This window comes from Nomascus leucogenys, chromosome 9 (genome assembly GCF_006542625.1).
Source record: "Nomascus leucogenys isolate Asia chromosome 9, Asia_NLE_v1, whole genome shotgun sequence".
Lineage (NCBI taxonomy): Eukaryota > Metazoa > Chordata > Mammalia > Primates > Hylobatidae > Nomascus > Nomascus leucogenys.
The window spans coordinates 106,381,745-106,400,325 of NC_044389.1; the positions used below are offsets into that span (position 1 = coordinate 106,381,745).

Genomic DNA, 18,581 nt, shown 5'->3' on the forward strand with positions numbered 1-18,581 from the left:
GAATCAAAGCAGATCTCATCGCTGTCCCCAACTGATAGAAAATATAAAATTAAAAATACTCTGTCACAAGGATAAAAAACCAAACACCACATCTTCTCACTCATAGGTGGGAATTGAACAATGAGAACGCATGAACACAGGAAGGGGAACATCACACACCGGGGCCTGTTGTGAGGTAGGGGTAGAGGGGAGGGATAGCATTAGGAGATATACCTAATGTTAATGATGAGTTAATGGGCGCAGCACACCAACATGGCACATGTATACATATGTAACAAACCTGCACGTTGTGCACATGTACCCTGAAACTTAAAGTATAATATAAAAAAATTAATAGATTATTTTTACCAAGAGAATACAATAAGCGTCCATGAGTCTATGCCATAAAGAAATGGATGAATGAATGAATGAATGAATGGGAGATAACAGCTCTCCCAGTGAATAAATGTAGAAAGAAGATGGAAATCTGAATTCACCAATAGAATACCACAGTAATAATTGTTGCAGGCAAGATGTACCAATGAAAACCAAAATTCATGGGTAAAACTTTGAGGAGAAAGATTATATGTGCCTAGTGCAAAATTATCACCCTCAAGATATCCATTAATTGCTAAAGGAAAAATAGTAATTTTAAAAAATGGAAACACCTGGAAGATGCCATCTCAGCCAAGTGATCAAGATTAATATCACCAGTAATAAGACATATTGACATCCCACACTACCTGATTTGATACACTAAGAAGGGCTTATCATTTCTGTGGTACTCTTGGTCAACAATGCACAAGTAACATTTATTCATTGAAACACATTAGGCAGATCCAAACTGCAGGACATTCTTCAAAACAGCTGTACTCTTCAAAAGTGTCAGGTCCTGGAAGACAAAGAGATACTGAGGAACCATCACAGAGCGGGAGAGGACATGGAGTCATAAAAACTAACTGTGATGTGGAATCCTACATTGGATCATGGACCAGAAAGAGAACACTGATGGGAAGACTGATGAAATCTGAGTAAGTCTGTAGTTTGGTTTAAAGAATAATAATAATAACAATAATAGTTTAGTTTCTGGCTCCTTAATAAAATTCCCCTAGTTACTGTAATGTCTAAAAATGAAGCCCCCGTGGTGGGCTACTGTGACTATTCACTGCATTTGAGAATAAAGAATAATTAAGGAAAAAAAATACTCTGTCAACTTAGGCAATATAGTGAGACTCTATCTGTACAAAAAAAATTTAAAAAGATAATAAGCAGGATGTAGTGGTGGCACCTGTGGTCCCAGATACACAGGAGACTGAGATGGGAGGATCACTTGAGCTCGGGCGGCTGAGGTGAGCTATTATTGCATCACTGCACTCCACCTGGGTGACAGAGCAAGACCCTGTTTCAAAATATAAAAAATAAAGAAACACTAAGGTCAATAGGTCTACAATTCTTCTGGCAATGAGTCATCTCACTTGCAAAATCGGTTTGTGGACTTGGCAGGAGTCCAGTTCAGGTTGTTCATTGTTTTTCTTGTTTTAGGGGGGTCACTGCCAAAAAATGGGCAATGAAAAGAGTTAAGGTCGAAAGAGTTGCATCTTCAAAGCAAGGAAGCTACTCTTCAGAGAATAATTTTCTGGAAAATTGAAAAAAAAAATGTCTAAAGATACACAAGATTTTAGTGTTTTTTTATTCCCTGTGAAAGAAGCTATTGAGAGCAAAACAAAATGAAAGAGAGCCTTTGCTTCTTGAGGTGAAAGAAGACAGTTCTTGGAAAGAGGAGGCAGTGTAATTCCCGGCAACACCTCCGGTTTGGTCACCATTTAATGAAGAACACAGAGCCTGTTGACTACAGACCCCAGGTATAAACTGTGTTCATTTCCAGCTTTGTTAGCACCTTTGGCAAGAGTACATTCATATAACGACATTACTGGATAATGCATTTGAACAAGAAAGTAATGGTGGAAAAAAACAACTGGACAAGGTGAACAAGACTTGCCCACATGTAAATGATTCTGGGAAATAACATTAACAGCTTCATATTTTAAATAGCAGTCATTTTAATATTTTTAAAGTCTATGATAAGTATCACACTTGAAATCCCAGCACTTTGGGAGGCTCAGGTGGGCTGATCGCAGGGGAAACCCTGTCTCTACAAAAAATACAGAATAAATTATTGGGGTTTGGTGGGATGTGCCTGTAGTCTCAGGTACTCAGGAGGCTGAGGTGGGAGGATCACTTGAGCCCAGGAGGCCGAGGTTGCTGTGATCCAAGATTGCACCACTGCACTCCAGCCTGGGCAACAGAGTGAGACTCTGTCTCAAAAATAAATAAATAAATAAAGTGTATTTATTACCCATACGTTTTATTTTATTTTAAAGTGTATGGTTAAACTTTAAAATAAAACGTATGGGTAATAAATCAATTTTGTAAGGACACCCATAATTTGAAAAAGCAAACTGCTATACACACATAGCCTTAATTGAAATTTTCATAAAATGCATTCTTTGAATAACAGCATCAATTTTGGTAAGTGGCAAATATTAAAGAAATAGAAGTTAGCCAATAACCAAAAAAGGAAAAGACATGAGTGATGCCTGGAAATGACAGCAAAAGCTGTTGAAGATGTAAAATGTTTTTAATGCATAATCTTAGTTTTTATGCAAAGCCGTACATAAAAGTTCATACAGGATTAAACATGTGTAACAGTATATTTGTTTCTATGTGTGTGTGCATATATATACATATATGCATCCATGCTACACATATATAATTCCAACCTCAGTTTCACCAAACTGTCCTCATCCATGATGAGAAGGAAACTGTAAGATGAAGTTGTAATCATGGAGATTAACAGTATGTTTTCACCCTGTTTTTACCTCCCCTTAATATCCTGACATAGCTTTTGGTTTCACTCTACTCTTTGACCTTTGGATTTCTGAACTTTATTTTACCTTTTTTGTTTGTTGGTTTTCTTGGAAGGGTTTTAACCTACTGGGGCCATTGTCATTTACAGGAAGCTACAGGAAGCATGTGTGTCTGCCTCTGTGTGTGGGAGAAGGGGACAAGCTGCCGCGTTAGAATAGAGAGGAGGAGGCAAGGGAATGGGTATTTTGGACGTTGCCTGCATGCTAAGCCCAGGGGCAGAATGGACTTAATTACTTAAATATCTATCTCTAAAATTCTACTTAAAACATTTAAAAGCACAGATGTTGTTTCTTTCTAGAGTTACCATTTGACCTGAACTTTCTACTGTGCCTAGTAAAATAGAAAAGGCCTAAATGTAACTTTAGGATTCAAATAGTAAGGATATTCATCTTTAATATTTTACTGCTCCTAAAAATGACACATTTTCTACCAAAAGTAGCTTCTTGTTTGGAATGAAAAAATTTTCTTTGCTATTTGTGTGTGTGTGTGTGTTTATTTCACTTTTTTTCTCTAACAAATATTTTGAAAGTCAAAGAGAGGGATTTTCATTTTAGATGATGATTAACCCATTGTGAGAGAAGGCTTGACAGTTCAAAGACAATTTGTCACCATGGGTTGAGGTTGAGTTACAGATTCTCTGGGCCCCAATTCGCATCCTTGATCTACCTCATCTGTTTCATCTCTTTGCCTTGACTCACCATAAAACGAGTCCTTGATAAATTTGGAGTCAATGAAGGCGACTGCTTAGTTTAATGTGTCAAGAGAAATTCCTGATTTCCATTCCAGACCACTTGTGGAGCTGTTGCCCTTCTCTTGCAGTATAACTTTCCGACTTACACAAAAGTGGCTATCATGCTACGGATTGCTGACTCTACAATATAGCATTAATTTTAAAGTGGAATATCCTATGACACTGCTTTCAACAGTCAGTATTATTTGATGTTATCTTTTAGTCTTCCAGTATAAAAAGACAGTAAGAACCTGGCTCTACCTGGAGTTAATAACTAAAAATTCAATATACTCTTGCAAGATATAAATGTGTTAGTCTTTCTGAGAAAAATCAAACTAATTTAAGAACTCCCCTCATACTGAGAACAGTTCACAGAAATTTACAGCTGCTTCTTTCCATGAGATAGGATCTCCTGCTTCAGTGTATGTGCTGAAAGCCAATTAAAACATTATGTACCTTGAGGATATTAATATGAAGCAAAAAAAAATGACTGATGGAAAGGTCAAAGTAGACTTAGCAAAGCAAAAGCAATGTCCAATAAAGAATAACCTGTAGACCTCCTACAACTCACCAACTTCCTAAAATTTATTATATAAATGTGGACAATGATAGCTGGGCTTTTTTCCAACTCTTAAGTTTCTGGACAGTCAATTCCTTTATATGAGCAAAGTTCTTGGGAGACAAACTCTATTCTATAGTCCCACTAGGACAATGACTCCAGGTATCTTGCTTCAGTAAGGACGCCAGACTCAGAGCCTATTGGAATGGCCAGTATGGCAGGGCAAAGAGTGTTCTATCACTAACTGGAGTAGAATGAATTCAGATTCTAGGTAAGAGTTTTCGGTAGCCACAGAAGGCATTGGCATTCTTAAACAAATTAAATGTGTCGACATTCAGTCTTCCTTGAAATAATTGAAAATTTATATGATCCATGATTATTGTTTTGTTTTTTTATGAAGTCCTCCACATTAGCACATGAACCTTTGGAAAATAACCACATAGACTTAAGCAATCAGTGCTTTGTTAACACAGCTGAAAACAGTGGGTGGGCCATTTTTTTTCAGGTGAGAAAAAGCAGGCTGAGAACTGAACAGCTCTAGTCGCTTCTGTTTGTTTGAGGATCTTATCCCCAGGGCTGTGTTCTCTTGGCTGGGCATACCTGTTGATCACACTGCTTAACTGTAATTATTCCAGACAGCTTTTTGGCTCACGTTGTTGTTTCATAGGCTTCATAAATCATACAAATTATTACTGCAATAGAAAACTATAATTATCCACAAACCCTGACGTGCCAAAATGTGTATTAATTAGATAAGGTAATAAATACTTTACTGCACATGGCTATAATCATTACTTCAAAAGTGACATCTATACATATGCCATCTTGATATTCTGCAGCAAATGATTCAATATAATGTTCAGTTCATAACAGAATTGTTATCTAATTTGATTAATTAGTTAATGCTTTTCCAAGGTGTCTTAAGTATGAAAAATGATGTAGAATTGTTAAGTTTCAAGCTTAATGTTATGATCACATGAGATGCAAACTATAATTTGTAGAGAAATTTCTTATGGGGATAATTTATTAAAGTGTATATTTTTCTTAGTTCTAAATTTGGGTTAACATAGGAAGTTTCAAGAATAATGATCACTTTTAAAATTTTGCTCATCCCATTGCTCTAAGAGTTTAAAATAATTAATTCTTTATTTCAAAAAATAATGAAACTTTATATTTGGTAGAAATAAGCATAATGCTCTGAAATGTATACTTTCTATGCACTAATCAAGCCTTGCATTTCAATGTAGAAAGAAATTCCAAGAGTAGACTTGAAAGAACATACTAAGTTAGTGTGCTCTCATATAAATATTCAGTACATAATACATTGTTCTTACATCTTTAGAAAGATGTGTAACTTCAGAATTATAAGATAATATGGAGTAGAGCACTGCAACTACATTCAAGACCCTATGATGTCCCCATATATTCAACCAAACCTATTGATTTTCAAATCAGTTTTTTTAATATATGCAGAAGAACTGGATCTTATTTTTGATGCTATAAATATTGTATATATAGCAACAGTTCTATTTGTATTTCAACTGATACACCTGAAACAATGCATTCAAGCAAAAGTTTTGTCCTGAAGAATAAGAAAAAACATTAAATTTCATAGAGATGAGAGATAAGTCAACTAAACTACTACTGGATTAAATATGTTCCAGAAAACATTAATACTGGTGCATTTTATTTGAGTAGAGGTTCTTAAGGGACCTTTAATATGAAGAAATAAAATATAAGTGCTTCATATTTGCCTATTTAGATGATTATCTCCATGAGTCATTTAAAAATAAATTCAAAGACAATTGATTCACATGTCCTCATTTTGCCAATATTGGGAAATGATTAGGGAGTGTCATGAAAAGGAAATCATGTTGAAGATAACATATTAGCTATTCCACTGCCAAGTCCTTTCAAAAATAATGAAAAAGATTCTGTAATGGAGACAGTAGAAATAGAACAACTGTGCAACAATTTTTCTGCAACTAATCTGCTTCTCAACGTCTAACATCATGCCTAGCATATATTAAGCATCCATTAACTATGGGTTGAATAAATACATGTGATCACATAAAATTTATCCAGGAGGTGAGGAGTTAATTAAATGACATTGTACTTTATCAAGTAATAATATCACTATAACAGATGACTTCGGTGACATGAGAATAATTCAAAGATGCTGCTAATTCAGAATGAAAAACAGTACCATAAAATAGGGAAAGAATGAGGAAGGAAGCATTTAAAGAAAATTTTGCTTTAAACACTCAAAATCTAGCTGATATCGTGGGGATTCATTTGTCCAAAATCTTTTAGTACATCACTGAAAAGGCAGAACACTAGTAATAAAAGATTCGAAACTGTGCAAATGTTATATCCCAATATGTTAGCATATTCCATATATGGAATTATCTATAAATATAGAAAGAAAATTTGCAAATCCTTAGTTTATTGGGCATTTTGTAAAAAAGAAGATATAGGAATTTTAGAACATGAGCCAATTCTAAGTTAGCATTTTTCTACTTAGACTATCTTGTGGTCAGTATCATGCTGGCTGTTGTAGAATGGTGCAATCCAAAAGAAATCCATTAATAAAAAACACTATTGATAATTGCAGCTTCTGTTTCTGTAAATAAGTCATATTAGGTTATTTACAACAATCTTCCTACTGAAAACTAAAAAGGATACTAGATAATTTTTTAATTTAATTTAATTTTAATTTTAATTTCCGAGATACAAGTGCAGGTTTGCTACATAGGTAAACGTGTGCCCTGGTGGTTTGCTGCACCTATCAACCCATCACCCAGGTACTAAGCCTTGAATGCATCAGCGATTTATCCTAATGCTCTCCCTCCCCCTGCGCCCCCAACAAGCCCCAGCATGTGTTGTTTCCCTCCCTGTGTCCATGTGTTCTCATTGCTCAGTTTCCGCTTATGAGAGAACATACAGTGTTTGGTTTTCTGTTCCCGTGTTAGTTTGCCGAGGATAATGGCATAAATGTTCTTCAGAAGCGTCAGAGAGCCATTAGATTAGTTAAGAAATAACCAGGCCAGAATCTTAGAGTGGTAACCAGAGGAGTAAGTGGCATTCTGAGGACACAGGTTAATTCAGAAAAACTTGAACTTCAGGGCAAGAGAGACAGAGACCAAGTCTCTGCATCTATCCAATGTGTACCATCCATTGGGAGGCATCCATCCTACCTTAAGCAGGGCTCTGAAAGAACTACAACTTCAGGGAAAAACTAAAGGTGCACAGAAGTAAGCCAGCCTCGTCATGCTTGGAGAACTACAAGTTTTCTTGCAGCTGAGTCGAACAGGAGAAAAGGAGGGAATCATCGTATATTGATTCTATCTAAGATAGACTCATCTTTTGTTGTCACATGTCAAAGTTATGACATTGCAAATCACATCTGGAAATCTCAACATAGAACTGATTTTACACTTTTCAGTACTCCTATTTACTTTCCCAGGAAAAAATAATTGATTCAACCTGTCAATCAACCACTTGCTCCGTAGATAGCCATAAAATGCCTTTTCTGCAAAGTACTATGGGGCACAAAAAATTGGAGAGTACCTTCTCATCTTCTCACATTGATCTCTCATTTTCCAGCATTTAAGCCCAATTGTTTCAGGGTATGACAAGACTTCAAATAACATATACATTAAGCAAATTTTCCTAGTTTCATGGGATTAATCTTATTTACTGTTAGGAATCACCTGGATTCTCAGGTCCCCATTTCACAAATGCCATACCTTCTGTCCATTAGGTTAGGCATTTGTGGGGATTTATGGAGAATCCAGATATAATAAAATCCATGTAATTTAGGCAGCCCAAGAAATAGTGACGTATTTATTGTGAAGAAGTAGTAGAGGGACTGGCCAGAATTTGGGTTTACAATGAAACAAATACCTTTATTATAAGCTCAATATGAGACTCAAGAAACTGTAATAAGTGGAATTTCAAAATCTAAAAGATCAAAGATTTTATATTAATATAAACATAAATTTCATCATTAAATATGTATGTATTCAGCACCTAATTTGCCTCAAACACACCGCTAGACAACCCAGTAATTAATAGAGAAGACAAGGATAAGTTTTATTCCCAAACATAATTGCCTATTCAAAAGAGGTTTATGTAGTAGACATTTGTCATTCAGCCTCGTAGTTAATTATTGAGACAATTTTATGTTTAAACTAAACAATTATGAATCATGTGCCTATTTTTGTTCATCATTATAACCTCTATACTTACATAATATTTGGTGCTTAGATAATAATCAATGTTTGATGAATGAGTGAATGCATTAAATAATAAAGGAATAAAAATAAAGCCTCTTTCAGATAATGGCACTCACCTATAAACCTTTGGAAACCCTTATATTCTATTGGAGGATTAATGAAAAAGAATATTGTAGTTACTTAAATTCCATCTGATGATGGCCGATATTGTGGTTCTTTATGTTTATTATGTTAATTCTAAATGATTATCTATTTCATAATGCCATACCTGGTAATTGCTGAAATGATTTATGATTTCTGATTAAGCTTATCTATTTGGAAGGGTTAAAAGAAAAACAGCATGAGACCATGAAAATAAAAAAGAAGAAAGACATAGTTTGTCATTCAGTTTTATGTAAGTTGAATGGTTTATAGTGAGAAACTGTTGGATGCAATTTCAGTAAGCAAGGATTTTGTGGAGAGATTAGATCAGTTACAAATTGCTAAATCTGATGGCTTAGATAAAAGTTTTACCAGAGGCTTTAAAAGAGGTAGAACATGTTTTGGGGAGAAGCAATTGCCTTCTGGAGAATGCACTTTTATCTATCTATCTATCTATCTATAGATGTATATATATAATTTTTATTATACTTTATTTTATTATAATTTTTATTATACTTTAAGTTCTTGGATACATGTGCAGAACGTGCAGATTTGTTACATAGGTATACGCGTGCCATGGTGGTTTACTGTACCCATAATCCCGTCATCTACATCAGGTATTTCTCCTAATGCTATCCCTCCCCTAGCCCCCCACCCCCTGACAGGCCCCAGTGTGTGACACAGGCCCTCCCTGTGTCCATGTGTTCTCATTGTTCAACTCCCACTTATGAGCGAGAACATGCGGTGTTTGGATTTCTGTTCCTGTGTCAGTTTGCTGAGAATGATGGCTTCCAGCTTCATCCATGTCCCTGCAAAGGACATGAACTCATTCTTTTTTCTGGCTGCATAGTATTCCATGGTGTGTATGTGCCACATTTTCTTTATCCAGTCTATCATTGATAGGCATTTTGGTTGCCATAGTATATATTTTTAACAGCAAATTAAACGTAGACAGATTGTGTAACTCGATCCGAAATTAGAAGAAAATGATTGAATCTTCAGCTAGGACAGACAAATCATCTTTATATGTGTATAATGCATAAATACATAGATAGATATAGGTAAATATCCTGTGTGTTCCTTTTTTAAGTACATCCCTGCTATGCTAGATCACTAATATACAAAAGATCTAGCATATAAAAGGCCTAACATTTTTGTTTGATTTTGTTTTTCTTCGTCTTTTCTGTTCTTGGCTTGGAAATAATCTTGAGGTGATCTCTCACCTCATCCATTAAACCGTGTGGGGATAACAGGAAGGAGTACATGTCTTTAAATCTCTCTGAACACTTCAAGCATTCAACGGCATTGAGTCCAGTTTGAAAATTTTTCAAAATGTTAAATGCAGTCACATTTTGAAAAGACAACCTCTCCTTGACTCCTTATTGATTTGTGGGTGTGTATGTCTGTATGTCTGCGTGTATGTGTGTTGTCTGATGATTGGAGAAGCTGGAAAAAGATTGCAAGAAAAGTCCAAAACCCATTTTTTCCTGAAGATCGGCCAAATAAGAAGTCATTAAAATTGGGCAGTTGATCCTCAACTCCTAAGAATGCTCAAATCTTCCTAAAATTGTGCACAACTTTACATTGCACTCTTGAGCTTCGGTTTGGGCAGTTAAAATGCATTTATTATCATGAAAAATACCATTAATCTTTACTTTTAGAAAGCTTTTTAAAAATTATGTTGTTATAAGAGATGCTTTGAGGCTTTTAATCTATTGAACTAAAAAGATCAAAGACAACTAATTCAGACTTTTAGAGAATTTCAACTGTGATTAAAATTCAAGAAAAATATATTAAATATATAGTATTAAATGTCTAAGGAGACTTGAGATCATTTTCTGGCTGAAGCCCTTGGGCCAATTCCTAAAGCCCTATCGTGCCATGTTTGATTTTATGATATGTCCATAGCCTAGTATGTGGCTTACACACACTCAAAATCAATATCAATCACATCTGTGCACATGGTCATATTCAAAGTACTACTGGGAAATGTAGATATTCCTAAAGAAAAAGAATGCAAATTTTGTCTTTAGAAAAACACTAAAGGTGTTTCACAGTATCTTCCAAAGCTTCTGAGTCAAGGACAAACAAGGTTAAGTGACATACCCATATCACTGAGCACAGGATTTAATTGTGGTGGTGATACTGATAGTAACAATATTAAAACCAACTACATTTTTCCCCAAGGGTTTTTTCTTTTCCTTCTTACTCTTCAGTTTTTAAAGTCATTAAAAGGTAAAACTAAGGTGCAGAAAACCAAAACTTTAAGTCCAGATGGTCTGTTTCATTTTGGAATGAGTTATCCAATCCTTAGGCTTGATTTTTCTCATGTGAAAAATCTCTTCTTAGGCTAAGATATGATGTCACTACCTCAGTTTGAGTTTTTCACAGAATTAAATTAGAAATGGAAGGAACTAATTTATTTAAGTCATCAGCTCATTCTGTAGACCATTGGTATTAGCTATGCAAAAATAGCAAAATATGCTATTTCGATTCACAACATGCCTGTTTTACAGGAGTGGCTGAATATCCCGGAGATGTCCAATGAACTCTTTGGTGGAAAGGGATATGGCAGTCACCCAAATAGGAATCAGAGTGATTTTAATGCTTCAATTTCCAGTTTCTTTCAACATATGATGCATTTCCACTCCTGCTGCACTGGGGCTGTTGGCCACAACAAGTAAGCATGAGAAGCCAGAGCTCAGATTGCCAAGGAAAAGTTGAGACAAATAAAGTTCATTGAGATAGAGTGTGTCTATAGTTGCAGCAACAAGGCCTGTACTTGGGAGGGAGTCAGGGAACCCAGGTAAATACAAGCAAACCAGAATCAAAGCAGGCCATTCAGTTACATCATACCAATGAGCTGCCAGAGCATATAAGACAATTTCTGGCTTAGCCATGAAGCTTCTTATATGCTTCTTGCTGAAACAAGAACCAGTTGCAAGAATTGTTCTGCAGTTGAGTGCAGAAAATCCACATTGCAGAGGTGTTAAGAGGATTAATCGAGTTTGAGTAAATGATGTGGGTTTATATCTAGGTGAGAGAATGACAATGTGTCACTCCCCTTGTGTGTTTTACAAAGGATCATCAGAAGCACGCTGATCTCACAAGTTAAGTCTGTGGGGCTAAAGGACTGTCTTTGAAAGTACTTTGTAGCATGGCTATTTCTCCCATTAAATTTGAAGGGTATTCCAGAACAGCTCCATACTGGGCTGTACTTATGCTCTATGTATCTTCTCAAAAGAGAATTCAGCTAGGAGAATCCCCACCTGCAGACGACGTTTCTGCTCCCTGAGTTGGTGGTGAGCCTTCCTTAGAACTGGGAGGCTGAGCCGAGTTAGTCCCAGTGGGGAGTCACTTTGCCAGTTACACTGTCTCAGTCTCTAACCATTTCCAATCTAGGTAGTTGCAAACAGAAAAAGTTGAACTTTTGCAAAATCAGCAGGAGAGAGTCCCACCTAAGGGTGAGGCAAATTGAAATTAAGATTGTGAAATAGATTGGGCATCAATCAGAAATGTTTTTAAAGAGAAAGTGTGAATAAGGAAGACTTGAGGCTAGAGGACGCTTCATTTGTGTCAGACTCCTTTGGCAAGAGCTGCTACGTGTTCCAAAAATCAGGTCATGGGAGTTGGCAGTGGTGTCTCATATAGAATAAAGTTTGGGAGATATAGTGCCCTCAGAAACAGGAAGAATATTTATAGACATAATAGGAACTAATAATTTGATCTGTGCTTGATAAATTACCTTCCATCAAAGAGTTCAAATATCCATCATAATAATGATTTTTTTTAACTCATTCTTGGGAAGTAAAGGAAGACCCAATATTATTATGTATAATAACAACAATATTGTTATACAGCAATATTATATATTAATAATATATAATATGATACCTTTATTATATAATATTATATATTGTTAATAATAATGTTTTTAAGGAGAAAGAAATCAAGTTCAAAGTGATTTAGGAATTTACTCACACTTACACAATGAATCAAGGGCTAGCCAGGCTCAGCCGGTTCAGAGTTTGGTGCTGTGGCTAGAGAGAAAGAATCTCATTGCTGGGAAAAAAAAAAGTCCCCCAGAGTTAAAATGATGTTCATTTTTCTAATCTCTGTGCCTCTAATCTATGCATCCACTTATCTTTAATATGGCTTTTTAAATTTGTCATTTTACATAGTTGAAAATATCTTGAAAATATCTCTTTAAAACTCTGCTTATAATCAATGATCTGGGATACAGTGATAGAGTTAGAAAATCATATGCTAAAATATGCTTATAAATATGCTAAAACCAGTAGTTCAAAGTTTGGTGAAGAAGGGGATATTTGCATAGTCTTAGAGCATCCCCTCACAAACAGACATTAGTCTCACAGTCTCCCCTCATAGTCTCTGAGTGTCTCCTCACAAATACATACAAAGAGGAAAATAGAGATTCTATAGTCGAGAAACCGAGTGGACAGCACATTTATCAAGCAACTACAACTAAAGTCATCAGTAATAGCAAACCAAATTCAAGTGCCTCCTGAAATAACATACCGAGAAGGACACCACATCGCATTTGTGGTATTCCTGTCCTCTTCCCCAAAACTGCATAATTTGAATCATATCATGAAGAAACATCAGACAAACTGAAATCAGAGTGCCTTATACAAAAATAATTGATCGATCTCCAAAAATGCCAAGGCCCGGAAAGACAAAGACTGAGAAATTGTTCAACACTACATGAAACTAAATGCAATGTGTGATTCTGGATTGGATCTAATTAAAAATATTATTGGCTAGGCATGTTGGCTCACGCCTATAATCTTAGCAATTTGGGAGGCCAAGATGGGCGGATTGCTTGAGCCCAGGAGTTCCAGACCAGCCTGGGGAACATAGTGAAACCTCATGTCTGCAAAAACTGCAAAAAGTAGCCAGGTGTGCTGGTGCATGCCTGTAGTTCCAGCTACTTGGAAGGCTGAGGTGGGAGGATGGCTTGAGCCCAGGAGTTTGAGGCTGCAGTGAGCCACAGTTGTGCCATGGCAGACGGGGTGTCACTCCAGCCTGGGTGACAGAGTGAGACTCTTGTCTCAAAAAAAAAAAAATTATTAGGACAATTAAAGACTTTGAATATAGACTGTGGATTAGACAATGTGTTATATATTTAACATTAGTAATGTTAAATTTCCTAATTCATGTAGTGATGATATTGGAGAGTGCTCTTATTTTTAATAATACACACTGGAATATTTAGGGATAGACGGTCATCAACACTTTCATCTCAACTCTTAAAAGGATTCCGAGAAATAAAAAGATCAATAGAGGATGCTAAGACAATGAAGCAAACTGTAAATAATTGGTCAATCAATTTATTTATTTGTTAACTAAAGTCTAGGATATCTTCATAAGAAAGACTTGAGACATTCAACAAATTATTACCAATTCCCCAATTATGTGTCAAAAACTGCTCTAGAACTGAGGACATATTGGTGAGAAAACCACATAGAGTTACTCTTATGGCTTGACCATATTTACCTGTTTTCCAAAGCATTTCCTTAATATGAACTTCTCCATTTAAAATAAAATCTAAAGTGGGATGGAGACCAGAGCCCTTTTTCTTGAGATAAATACCCTTATTTCTCAAATTCTAAAAGTAAAACCAAGTAACTGAATTAATGCAACACGTCTTTACGGCCTGTTCACCTCCTAGCCCAGGCTCTGTGTCAAGCAGCAGTTCATGTTTTATATTTTCTCCCCTTGCTAAGAGGGATTAGTTTGATTGTTAAAGTTTGTAAGTGTTATTTGGCCATGGTTCCTATCACATCCTCAATCTTGAAGCTATGTTGTACTCAAGTGGAGGAAAGGACCCCATTAATTTATATGCCTTTTCCTTCACTAGCTCAACTCTCTGTACATAAACAGAAGTAACTTGGAGCAGTGGGGATTCAAGGATAATTTTTTAAAAAATTAAATCATTTCTTACCACAAATAAAAGACGCCACATAAGCATTACTCTCTGTAAAGTTCACACTCTGGACTCGTCATAAATGGTCTTTATTTAAAGTCCCATTTTGAAACTGTTTCATAGGATCAATGATCATTTGTTATAAGATGATAAGATATAAAATTTTAATTAATTGGTCGCAAGTAAGTAAACACATGAACCTGATATTATTATTTTAAAATTATCTATTCATTGTTGGGTAACTTAAACTAATTTACAGATGTCTACAGGTGTAAATATGTAGGTGCCATGGTTTACCAAATGTCCGTGAGGCAGAAAAGTAAATTTAGTGTAATGAGAAGCCATGACTTTTTAACTTTCTCATACAATACACTCAAAAAACAAGGCTTGTAAATGTAGACAATTTAGGTAGAGTATCACTCTGGCCACACTTGTAACATTTATGCATGCCTGTGTGAGAAGGGTTATAATAATTAGAGCCCAAAATAAGATGCATAATAATTACTATTATTAGTCAACAAGTATTTATTGTCTTGAAAGTGCCGTGAACTTTTCTAAATTCAGGAGATACAGCAAAATATATGCGGTAAGTCACTCTCGTGGTACTTAGAATTCAGTGAAATAATAGCTATCTGCTTTATTTTGTTATGTAATAACAAATTTAAAGTGATTCGTAATAGCAAAGTATTAATCTAAATATTGATCAAGTTTAAAATTATAATCTTCATAAAAATTCTAGGAGATACAAGGTATAGCTATTTTATTTTACAGATAAGTAAATTGAGTACAAAGATGTTAAGTAACTTATGCAAGGTCATATAACTAGAAAGCAGCAGAATCAGGCCTGGCATGGTGGCTCACACCTGTAATCCCAGCACTTTGGGAGGCTGAGGCAGGTAGATCATGAGGTCAGGAGTTCGAGACCAGTCTGGCCAACATAGTGAAACCCCATCTCTACTAAAAATACAAAAATTAGCCAGGCGTGGTGGCATGTGCCTGTAGTCCCAGCTACTCTGGAGGATGAGGCAGGAGAATTGCTTGAACCTGGGAGGTGGAGGTTGCAGTGAGCCGAGACCATGCCATGCCATTGTACTCAAGCCTGCGTGACAGAGCGAGATTCCACCTTAACTCAATTCTAGGGGAAATGGGAGACAAATGGGTAAAAAATCCAGAATAAAGTGGAGGATTAATGCAGGAGATTCATGAGAAATTAGGTTGAAAAGCAGGTAGATTTAGACTACAAAGTACTGAGTGATAAACTAAAGAATTTTGTCTTTATCTTTTAAGAATCAGATAACTATAAAATATTTGGGGAAAAGGAATATGACACAATGGCCATCACTTCTCGGAAGATTAAAATGGTAACTGTTGTGTAGAGCCTACTACAGTGGAGAGACTCAAAGGGAGTAAAGGCCAGGGAGGATATAGTCTAGAATTTAACCCAGAAATAAGATTTTTCACTTAGAGCAGTAGTGGTCACAGCAAATAAACTATAGTCAGCCAAAGGACGTCTATCTAATTAAGTGAACTGAGGGAGCATACATTCATTTCAGCAATTACAATCATATTGACTCTGCCAATACATAGTAGAACTATGTAATATGGTTACATAAATCATGAAGATGTTCCCAATGATCAGATTAGCAACCAAATCATGCAACCAGTTACGATTCTCCTTCTCCTTTCTAGTTAGCTGCCTTGATGTTGATTTGCTATTTTTTTTTTTTTTTGGACTTTGGTGTGTCCTAAAAGCACCCTTTTATCAATTAACTATGCTCTAGGGAGTATGACTCAGAGGTATTATCTATGCAAGGAACAGGGAAATGACAGATTGAGACTATTATCTAATTCAACGAATCCACTACCGTAAGTGACGTAGCCTAAATGAACTGAATGGTACCTGTAAATCGGCTTGAAAGATAATGTTCTCTGTACTCTACATTGTTTTGTTGTATTCTTTATAGGTTATTCCAGTTTTATGCTTTTCTTCTCCTTCCCAAATTTATGTTTCTCTCCTGCCTGGCACTGATTCTTCTATTTAAGAATAGATACAGTAAAACAACAAAAATGGGTCAGCATTGAAATGTCTACATAAATCTGGGGAAGGGAGTTGTAGAAGAGTTTCATATGGGAACTTGATGCACGTTGTCCAGCACAAGGCGGGTATCCAGGGAAGGTGAGTTTGCTGAAGTTAACGACGTGTTAGAGTAAAAAACATGATGCAGATGATGGTAACATTAGCAATGTCTGGAATAACTTTCTACATAGATGGGATTGGAGAAGTCCCACAGAGTTCCAGGGACTAGGAAAACCCCTCAGATAAATGTCCCATCTGCTTACTGATGCCTGCAATTGTATAGGAAGAGTTTCATTTCTTACCCCAAGGCATTAGATTCCTGTTAAAATGCAACTCTCCTGGGTATGGCAATACTGTAAATTGTTGCTCTACCCAAGGGCCGGGGGTTGGGGGGGAAAGATTATCAGAGGCTTCCTTTAAAGCAGATTTAGACAAGGAGAGGGATGTAGCCACTGGACCCTGGTGGAAAGCAGTGGAACAGTGCAACCTTAATCGATAGAGGCCTAGGAGGAGTGGGAAAGGACATAGAATGGATAAGAAGAATGCAAAATGCAACGGAAAGAAAGGAAAGCGTGTGAAAAGATCTTACTTTCTCTTCTGGTTCTGAGAATTGATATTGCTGGCTGAGACTGTCCTTTCCTTAGCAATTTGTATCCTTTGTTTAAGGTGTAGCAGAATTCAGTGCATGTATATCTCTGCCAATGTGTAACTCGGGTGGAAACAGACACTCTTCTAACGTCATAAGATGATTAATTGTGATATACCTTTGCCAGTTTGGGGTGTGGTGTATGGAAATTACCATAACCCACCCCACATTTTTGCTGACCTTTTTCTCTTTTAAACCTAGCTGTGCAAATCTAGTAATTTACTTGGAAAATATAATCATAAATTTTTCAGTCGGGCACATTATATACAGAAAGTATTATATTTATTATATTATATTCACCAGGTTTTTTATACCACTTTCTAGAATAGAAGCACTAGTTTACTCAAAATGAAGCAGATCATTAATATGATATTTAATTAACTATTGAAGATTGCTCTTACTTAACCTATACAGATTATTAATGCAAAAGAAGTCACAGATACTTCCCAAAAAAAGACATACAAGCGGCCAACAAACGTAAAAAAAAAGCTCCCATCACTGATCATCAGAGAAATGCAAATCAAAACCACAATGAGACATCATATCACATCAGTCAGAATGGCTACTGGTAAAAAGTAAAAAAATAACAGATACTGGCGAGGCTGCGGAGAAACGGGAACACTTATACACTGTTGTTAGAAATGTAAATTAGCTCAGCCCACTGTGAAAAGCAGTTTGGAGATTTCTCAAAGAACTAAGATCAGAACTACCATTTGACCTAGCCATCTCATTACTGGGTGTGTACCCAAAGAAATATAAATCATTCTACCAAAAAGATACATTCATGCATATGTTCATTGCCGCACTAGTCACACTAGCAAAGTCATGGAATCAACCTAGGTGACTCTCAGTGGTGGACTGAATAAAGAAAATGTGGTGTGGTATATATATACCATGGAATATGACACAACCCTAAAAAAGAGTAAAATCATATTTTGCTGTAACACGGATGCAGCCAGAGGCCATTATCCTAAGCAAATTAATGCAGGAACAGAAAACCAAATACCACATATTCTCACTTATAAGTGGGAGCTAAACATTGGGTACACACAGATGTAGAGATGGGAACAATGGCCACTGAGGACTAATAGAGGGGGAGGGAGGGGAAAGGAAAGGGCTATAAAACTACCTGTTGGATATTATGGTCTACCTTGATGATAGGATCAATCATACTCCAAACCTCAGCATCACACAATATACCCAGGTAACAAACCTGCACATGAAAGCTGCCTGAATCAAAAACACAAATAGAACTTTTTTTTAAGTCATGCGCAAATTCTCTGGTGACCTTTGAATTTGTGGGAAAATGCTTAATTTTAAAAGAGAATTAATGTGT

At 36.1% G+C, this 18,581-nt stretch overlaps 1 long non-coding RNA gene across 1 annotated transcript; it reads right to left on the reverse strand.

Annotated features, from left to right (window-relative positions):
- Positions 1 to 761: 761 nt before the first annotated feature.
- Positions 762 to 17,280, reverse strand: LOC115836722. Its single transcript, XR_004031748.1, has 4 exons — positions 17,189 to 17,280; positions 12,557 to 12,637; positions 1,455 to 1,529; positions 762 to 871 (listed from the first exon to the last, which is right to left on the reverse strand). It is a non-coding gene; the product is annotated as an uncharacterized LOC115836722 (long non-coding RNA).
- Positions 17,281 to 18,581: the final 1,301 nt, after the last annotated feature.